Source organism: Thalia democratica, chromosome 7 (genome assembly GCF_965202585.1).
Source record: "Thalia democratica chromosome 7, ktThaDemo2.hap1.1, whole genome shotgun sequence".
NCBI lineage: Eukaryota > Metazoa > Chordata > Thaliacea > Salpida > Salpidae > Thalia > Thalia democratica.
The window spans coordinates 56,464,583-56,473,653 of NC_139171.1; positions in this window are offsets into that span (position 1 = coordinate 56,464,583).

A 9,071-nucleotide genomic window follows, 5' to 3' on the forward strand; every position below is an offset into this window, starting at 1 on the left:
GACGTACTTGAAGTTGTTGCTTAACTTTTATCAACTAAAAGTCAAAATCGAAAAATATTAAAAAAATAATTCAAATTTATTGCAGAAATTGATTATAACATTAGAAAAACTGCCGAGATTTATTTTGAGTAAAACTTTTAAAATAAGTAATTTTATATTTACAAGCTATTTTATAATTGTTCAGAATTGTTTTATAAATAGACTTAAGATTTGAATAAATTAGTTTAAGAAATTGATATAGGAACGTAAACATTTTAAGTAAATTTAAGCCAAATTAATCCTTTCGTTGCAAAGAATAAACTATTTTATATAAATATATGTTTTGCTTTTTAACAAAATTTTTATTTATGATTTTTTTTGATATCTTGTTGCATATATAAACTATACAACTTTACACTATTTTGTTTAAAGCTTTTGCTGTATTTCATTAACTACATCCCTGATTTGATTAAAAAATTCAGGCCTTAATGTTTTTAAAAAGCTAATAAAGTCAAATAAAAACAGTACTAACTCATATTAAAATTTAAAAAAAAGCATTGTTATTTGTATACTTTAACAAAATTTAAAATGTTTTGCTTTGCTAAAATTGGCTTTATAACTGTAAAGTACGTTGCAGATCGGGTATATTAAAATAAAGTCCAATAATTTTTGCAGGTAGTATTTAGTGTAGATTTTTATAAACATTTAAAATTTTAAATGTTACAAAAGGCTGTTGCAAGTATTAAACCCAATATTTAGCTTTAGCATCATTTTGTTACTGTCTTTATTTGAAACTACCTAAAGTGTGGTCAAAAATTAAAAACTTCAGTTTACATTAGCTGTGCAAGTTTCTTAAATTTTTTTAAAACAATTTTCAAAACTATATACTTTATACCACTTTTATAGAACCAAGTGTTTTTTTACGTTTAGATAAAACACTAAAAAAGTCTGCATAGAAGAAAAGATGAAAAGTACGTGTAATGAACCCTGTTATGGCTTGAGTGCCAAAAAACGAGGAACTTTTGTAATCTTCTGTTATTCTGTTAGTTGACTTACTTTTAGTTTAAAATCAAAAACTTTCAAAGACGAGAATTGCTAATTTTCTTCAAGTATTTAATTGTAGTAGAAATATCAGTAAATATTGACTTACTTCATCTTAACAAAAATAAATAAACTCCACCTCAATTTTCATTAAGTTTAAATACTCAAGGTTTTTATAAACTAAAATCCTTTTTTTTAGAATAGGGCAATACTCACATTTGACAATACTTGTGTAAATTTGAATCTGTATTGTTGTTCTAATTGAAAATATTATTGAATTTTAAACTTTATTTATTACTTTATAACTGACAAACTTAAAAAAATTGTTAACTGAACTAGTGTTTATGCTGTTTAAAATTTAATAAAAATAACTAACTTTGTGAAATATTTAATTTTAAGGAAGTGAAGAAAACAAAGACAAGCAAGTTGCCATTCGTGAAACCAAAGTACAAACAAGATGAAGACGTTTACAAGGACCTCGCTTATCTTGAAAGACTCGCTCTGTCGATGGGATTCCTGCACGAAGACATTGTTTTGTTTGATAACTTGACAGAGCTCGAAACTCAACAAGCTTTGATTATTTGTCAGTAAGATGTTTTATTCCAAAAAAAAAATATTTACACTGTGATCTAAACTGATGACTAAATATAAGAAAAAAGCAAAACTTATATGTTCATTAATTATATCAAAAATATTACACAATCTTAATACCATTAAAAAAGTACTTATCTAAGAAATTGTCTTCTTAACATCTTTTGTAAATTTTACTTGTCTCATAAAAATCTTTTATATATTTTTTCTGGTGAACATGCTCATTATAATTTAGTGTCAGAATACGAACACAAGTATGGACAAGATCACGACTGTTTTGTATGCGCCATTTTGTCGCACGGTAACGTAGACGGCTGGATTTCCACCAAGGACAGTTTTATCAACATTGGTGACTTCATGGAAAATTTCAGCTACAAAAACTGCATGGCACTGGCGGGAAAACCAAAAATTTTCATTAAAGTTGTTAGTTTTGAAATATTTAGCATTCTGTTTTATTCTATGTTACATATTTGTTCTTCAAAAAGTAAGAAACTTGTACATTAAAACTTTTTAAGATTAACAGAATCTTAAAACAGTCTTATTTGAGAAATTTCAAAAGTTTATAACGTTTTACAACTAAACTTTCTAGAGTTAGATCTATACAAATATCAAGTTCTTTTTAGACTTGCATGGGCAAAAAAGATATGGCGGAGGAGAAAATAAAAGCGGAAAACTTGGAAGCTCGCGAGATGACTTACAGCTTGATGGGCAACTCTTCATTAAGTAGAAGCAAGTCGTTGAAAAAGAAAAGTTTCAATGGAGGCGAGAAGATGTTCAGAAGCATGCTTGACTTTTCAGAAGAAGAAGACTGTTTGAAAAAGAGTTTCGCGCAAGATAGAGACAGTGACGACATAATTAAGAAATCGTTGGAGGAAGATTTTCTTCTATTCAACTCGACCGTTGAAGGTGTGAAAAAAAAAAATGCAATAACTTAATTTATATTTAACTTTAAATAATATTTTTCATTTAAATCAAATCATTGTCTGTACTTCGAAAAAGTAAAAAATGTTTTGACGTTTTACGACTGACCTACCGTCTGCTTTTATGATCTTTGACATAATTTAAACTGCCGTATGATAAGTTTATTAAACACGAAATAGTAACATACATCAGTCAATTACGAAACCACTTGTTTGATCACTCATTAATAAAATAACGTTTTAGCGTTGTTTTTCTTTTTACCGTGTTTAAATGCTTAAAAGTGTCTAACAAAATTCAAAGATTGTTTTGAAAGTTGATAATGGAATAAGTTTAGATTCTAAAAAGAATTGTTATGATCGACAAAACAATGTAAAAGAAAAATTTAGTTAAAATATTCACTAGACTTTTAAAGTTTATGTACCTAATAAATTATTTTCAATATAGCATTTTTTATAACTTAGTAAAGCTGATGAGCTTTTTGCTAACTCAAACAAACTTTTCAGGCTTTTGCAGCTACGTGCAGCAGTTTGAAGAGTATGGATCTGGAGCAATATACGTGTTATGTAAACTGTTTGCAGACCACGGGCTGAAGAAAGACTTTATACAAGTAATTTGTTTGCATTTACATTACTAAGTATTAAAAATATACACATCAGCAACCGTTTTTATTATTTATTTAACGTTATGTTGAGACAAAGCTGAGTTTTATTTCAAGATTTAAAAATTGGGTGGTAGATTTAAAATTTATATAGAAGCTCTACAAATAAATCACAATCAATCACAATCGTGTATTTGTTTTATTTAAACATATGTTTACTATATGTCAATAACTTATCATCCAACCGAACAGGTGTTGACGGACGCAATGTATCTTGTCAGTCACCACACCGTAGAGTACTTTGGAAAGGAAACGTACTACAGAAACATGCCTTCGTTCGAGAGCCGGCTGACGAAAAAACTGTTTTTCAACAGAAAGACCGCGCAAAACGAAGAAGAAGAAAAACAGTTGGTTCTCTGTTTCACGTTTTTAGTTCTAAAATCTTTAAAAACCCATCCATCGCGTTGACAAAATTTTCAGCTTAAATTTTAAAGTAGAAAGGTATAAAATTTCTTTTTGATGCAAAAGATGAACAATAAAATTAAAATTTAATTTGATAGAAAAAATTAACTTTTCTATGGTTATCACTAAAATCAGTAGGCAAGTAAAAACGATTCTAAAATACGTTAAAGCATAATATTTAAAATGTTATAAACCTTATTGTGACGTCACAACAGCGATAAAAGCAAACTGTGGCACAAGGTGGTTGCAAGCCGGTTGAGAGTGATGACGGAGGAAGAACTGAGCATGACGGAAGTTGTGGGAAGACTGGAGATGAAGTTTTACGTTGCACAGGAGGGAAAACCCCTGTCTCGATTCTTATCGGACGGTCCGCGGTGCCCGCTGGCAAGGGGATTTCCACTTAGAAGAAGAATTAATTTACTGAATAGTTAATGTCATACAACTTATTTTGTATCTTTTTTAACAAAGGACTTGTGTTTAAAAAAGTTTATCGTTTAGAGATAGACTAAAGCTCACAGTCAAAGCTTGTATTACTTATAAGATTTTAGTTTTATGTAACCTTATAATTGAATGTAAGTAAATGATTTTCAAATTATTAAATTTATGAGCTTTTTTCTATTTTTACACACATAATATTTTTGCGCTTTTTTAAATCAAATTTTTTTCCCCAAAAAGGAGGCTTAATTTGCTAAATAGTTGATGTAATATGATTTTTTTTTCAGTTTCTATGAAAGAAATTAAGCTACTATACAAGTGATTAATTGAAATGTTTTAAATATTTATAACTCTAAAACTCTAAACAGCTGCTTTAAAAGATTTTATTTTTAAACGACTGATGATTAAATTTCAAAAATCAAACTATTTCAGGTTAAAGTCAATTGTATGTAAGTAGTAATGTATGTAATGTTATTGTTTTTTAAACTCAACAAAAGAAAATTGTTTTGAAAATTTACTATTTTATTTAAAGTTTTAGTAGTTACGTCCAAATATTTAAAGTATTTGTGGTTTTCAGAATCACTTCTTTTCAACAGCTAATCGACTATAGCCATTTGTTTGATTATGATACCTCTACAGTAAAAAATGTATTATTAATATATGCTTTTTTTTTAAACGTAAAGTTTAAGCAAGGAAAAACATATATTTCAGTTAGATTTTGTATTCATATCAAAACTATGTACTTTACACAATAAAAAAAAAAAAAAAACTAACAACTATAGATAAACTTTACACTATGATGTTATTATTGATACCAATATATTCCTTTAACGCTAATTAAAATTAAATGAAAATACTTTTAATCAGCAAAATTACTAGCTACTAGCTTATTCTTGGAAATTGTTTTGATTAAATATTTTCAAGTTATCGGTGATACTTAAAACTTATTATTAAGTTATTGTTTTCTTCGGCTACTTCGTTAATATGAATACAAACCTTTTTTTTTAGTCTTATAAAGATTTTAGGTAACACCTTCACTTTTTAGTTGTTCTTCGTAAACTGTACAATGAATGTTGCCAAAGTAAAACACAATATAAGCACATCAATACTGTGTCTGGAAGTTGCGATAGAATTCAAATTGTTATTTGTTTAAATGTTTTTTTTTTAATAAATTAGTAAAAGCTGACTCAAATATTACACCTTAAAGTTTTTTTTTCGTTGAAATCAGTTGTACGATTTTAACCTTAAAAGTTATTCGCACTTTGTATTTACTTTTACTGCAACTTTTAATAAATAAACTAAATAACTTTAATTTGTATAAAACTTTATGTTATAAGTTTTTATGACGATATTTCGAGCGAGATATTCTTTGTTTTGTTGACAATAGAAAACAATTTTTGTACATAAATGTAACTCAGCAAATTAACAATCTTGTAGAAATCTTTTTCTAAACAGGCAAATATTTGTAAAAACGGCTTCTTTCCAATCTTTCATTAAACGGTACGTACTTATTCGAAACGTAAAACTTTTGCTCCAAACTTTTTATTAATTCCCGGAAGTCAAATTGTTCTTCACCAGATATTTTTTTCAATTGTTCTTTTAGCTTTCGATGCAACTCCTCAGCTCTATTCATCTGAAGTTCAAAAGGTTCTGTAATCCTGCAATAGTTTTATTTAAGATTCAAGTAGAGCTTTTTAGTAGGAAGAGTTAACAAAACTTTTAGTTTTTACGAACTTTCTTCGTTTACAAAGTTTCGGCAGAAAATACTAATTAAACTAAGATAAATACAAAAAATTGCAACTTACAACAATGGAGTTATAAATAAGAAATAATTAAACGTAAAAAATAAACTTTGTGAAAAAAAGATTCAAATAAAACATTAGAGCTGATATCTAGACTAAAAAAATTAATTGAAACAAATCAAATACACTAAACTGTTCTTGTTTTGGCTGAAAGTGCTTCTTTCTACCAGTGAAAACGAGTTTTTTGGTCAGTTGACTCTGAAATGAGGGCACGTTACCCAGTTGTTTGAGTTGATTGGTTAAACAACTGGAGTTTGGAATTTCAACTATCGAGTAGTTCGACACCAAGTGAATAGTCTTGCTCAGAAGCTGGTACAATTTTTGTTTGTTTTTTTGGTGAGGACAGGTATTGAGTTTTTAAAACGCGTTTTAAGTAGTACAAGTAGTAAAGTATATAGTTATGTAACTTAACATGATATCAGACATCAGATATCCTGCTGAAAAAAGACTTTAAAACGACCATATTAACAATCGTTTAAAAAGGTAATATTTTTTTTAAGCTGATATACATAAACCAAAAAACAAATAAATACCTCTATGAAATCTTTTTCATAAACTTTATCACGAAAAAAGTTAGTAAGAGCGTAGATAGCATTGCAACCATAATATGAATTCGCATATGATTTGAAACCTAAAATTAACATTGCTTCAGTTAAACTTTGATTTGTAAAAGAATAATAGTTTAATCGTTTGAATATAACAATTCTTTAAACGTTTAAAAAACATCTTTTAAAATAATTTTTAAGTTAAATAATAATAAAATAGTTTTACCCTCTACAGTAGTATGAAAGTAAATAAAATCTTTGTTTAACGGCTCGACGCATTTTTCGTTCAAAGTAAATGTAAATTTCTGTTGTTTATTTTTATTTTCTTCTTCACATATTTTCTTTTCAACTAAAACAGCTGAAATTTTGTTCCTATTTTTAGTTTTCATTTTATCAACCTTTTCTCTTTTAAAGTGTTTGTATCCCATACAAGTCTAAAAAGTAAATGAGTTTAGTAACACACTGATTTTTTATAAATAGTTAACTAAATAACCTAACAAAAATTATAACTTAAACTCCACTAAAAGTAATTTCAGACATTTTTTGAACGCTTTATTTTAACTTCAAAAAATAACTCAATAGTGCAATAGGTTGAAATTCCGTAAACAAAAATAAATTTATTGTTTTTAAATATTATAAATTTTTTTTTACTTTGTTTAAATTCTCCTCGCCTAACATAAACTTGAACAAGATTATTTTTAATATCGAACTAACCCTTATGATGAATATTTTCGGTTTGCTAGCCAAAGCGAGGCAGTTTTTCGAGTTAAAGTAAGAGAATAATTTTGAAACGTTGAATTTGTACCCTCCAGTTGAAATGTATCCGTCCGCACCACCGTGCGCCAAAATTGCAACGACCAAAATGTCCTGGTCTTTCCCGCCATTATTTACTTCTTGTGAAACTGATAGTTTTTTAACAAGTTTATACTTAAGATTGTTTTTAAATCTATTGTAAATAAACATATAGAAAATCGACTTTTTGCCAAGCTAGTATTTTTTGTAGTTAAATGTGCACAAAAATTATTAAATGAAAAAACTAGTTTAGTACAAATAAAACAGTTATAATTAATTGCAAAAGTTCGTATAGAATAACAAAATTTATATTGCTAGTTCAAAAATTTATGGTATTTAAACTTAAATTAGTACTAGTTGCTTTTTAACAAAATAAATTTGCAAAAACCATACAACTTGGAATTAAAAAAAAACTTCATTTTTTAAGAAAACAGCCCTTTTTTAAAAACGACTCAAATGTAATTTTGATAAACACTAAGAAATATTGATTTTTTTTTCTGTTACTCACCGCACTCAAGAGCGTACAAAGTTTCGGCACCCCTCAAATTTTTGAACAGGATGACGTCATCATGTAGGAAACCCATGGAAAGAGCCAACAGTTCCAAATGCTCCACATCTTTCATCGTATATACGTCTTTCAAAAACTGATTACCATCTGTTGATGTCTTTTTCATTCTCACTTCCTGTGAAATGGTGTTGATTTTTTTTCATATCATCAAAGTGCTTGAGTTGGTTTAAACTTAAACAAAAAGCAAGCATAATTGTAAAGTTAAATTAAATACAATTAAGTAAAGTATAAGAAGTGTTTAGTTTTATCTAGTTTAATAATTTTATCGGATCTTTTCGTAGTTTAGAACTGTTTAAATTTATCTTAATTTTGTTATACTTATCACTTTACGTTAGTAAATTAATGAAAAGTTTTAAAGCGCAATAATCAAGCAAAGCAGTACTTACATCGTATAAGAGTATTAGAAAAGTTCCTCTTTTCTTGTGCTTCATGTTGTAGTAAAGTTCCTCACACATTATTAAATTGTTTTACACAAGTAATCAACGAGCTATGAAAACAAAAACTATATAAACTGTAGTTTTTTATTTTTATTGATTAATTCATTGAGCTTTACTTTAACCAAGAAGTTAAGGTATCACCTTAAAATATTATCTAGGTTTTTCAATTTTATTTAAACTTTTGCTACGTGAACATATAAAAGTTGCTAAAAACATAGTAGAGTTTTAGTAATAGTATAAAACGTGATTATAAAAAAATATTTACAACAAAAACAACGATATATGAGCTAATATGTAATGCTAAAAAAGGTAAAAGTATCAGTATTTACTAGAAAAAAAAAACATTTTAGTACTTGCCATAGGTTTAATAAGATGTTCCACTCTTTCAATGAAAAGTCTACCTAAAAGTGAAGTTGAACTAAAAGTATCAAATAGTTCCTAAAGCTTTTACAGATATTTTATTTTAAGTTAGTAAATATTTTAGCTTAACTTTTTATATAAAAGTAAGTACAGTAATCCACGTGTTTAAAACTAAATAAAAGTAAACATCACTTCTGAGCTAATTAAAAACTTTTATCACTCTTATCAACTTACGATAAAAACGCTAAATTGTAATTATAAATTGCTATATAAGTTAACTGAAATACTTATACTTTTACTATAAATTATAACTTTGCGCTAAGTATTGTTTTTAATAGTTTATATTTTGTAACTTAATAAAATATATAAATGTTAGTATAAGATAACATGAAAAGAATTAAGTTTAGTTATAAATGTTTTTAAATAGCTACTGCTTTATTTTATAATTAGAATTAATGAAGGAACATAATTTTACTTCACATTTTAAACAATTGAAGACAGAAACATTTTTATATGTAAGTCTTTAGGCATCTAAATAAA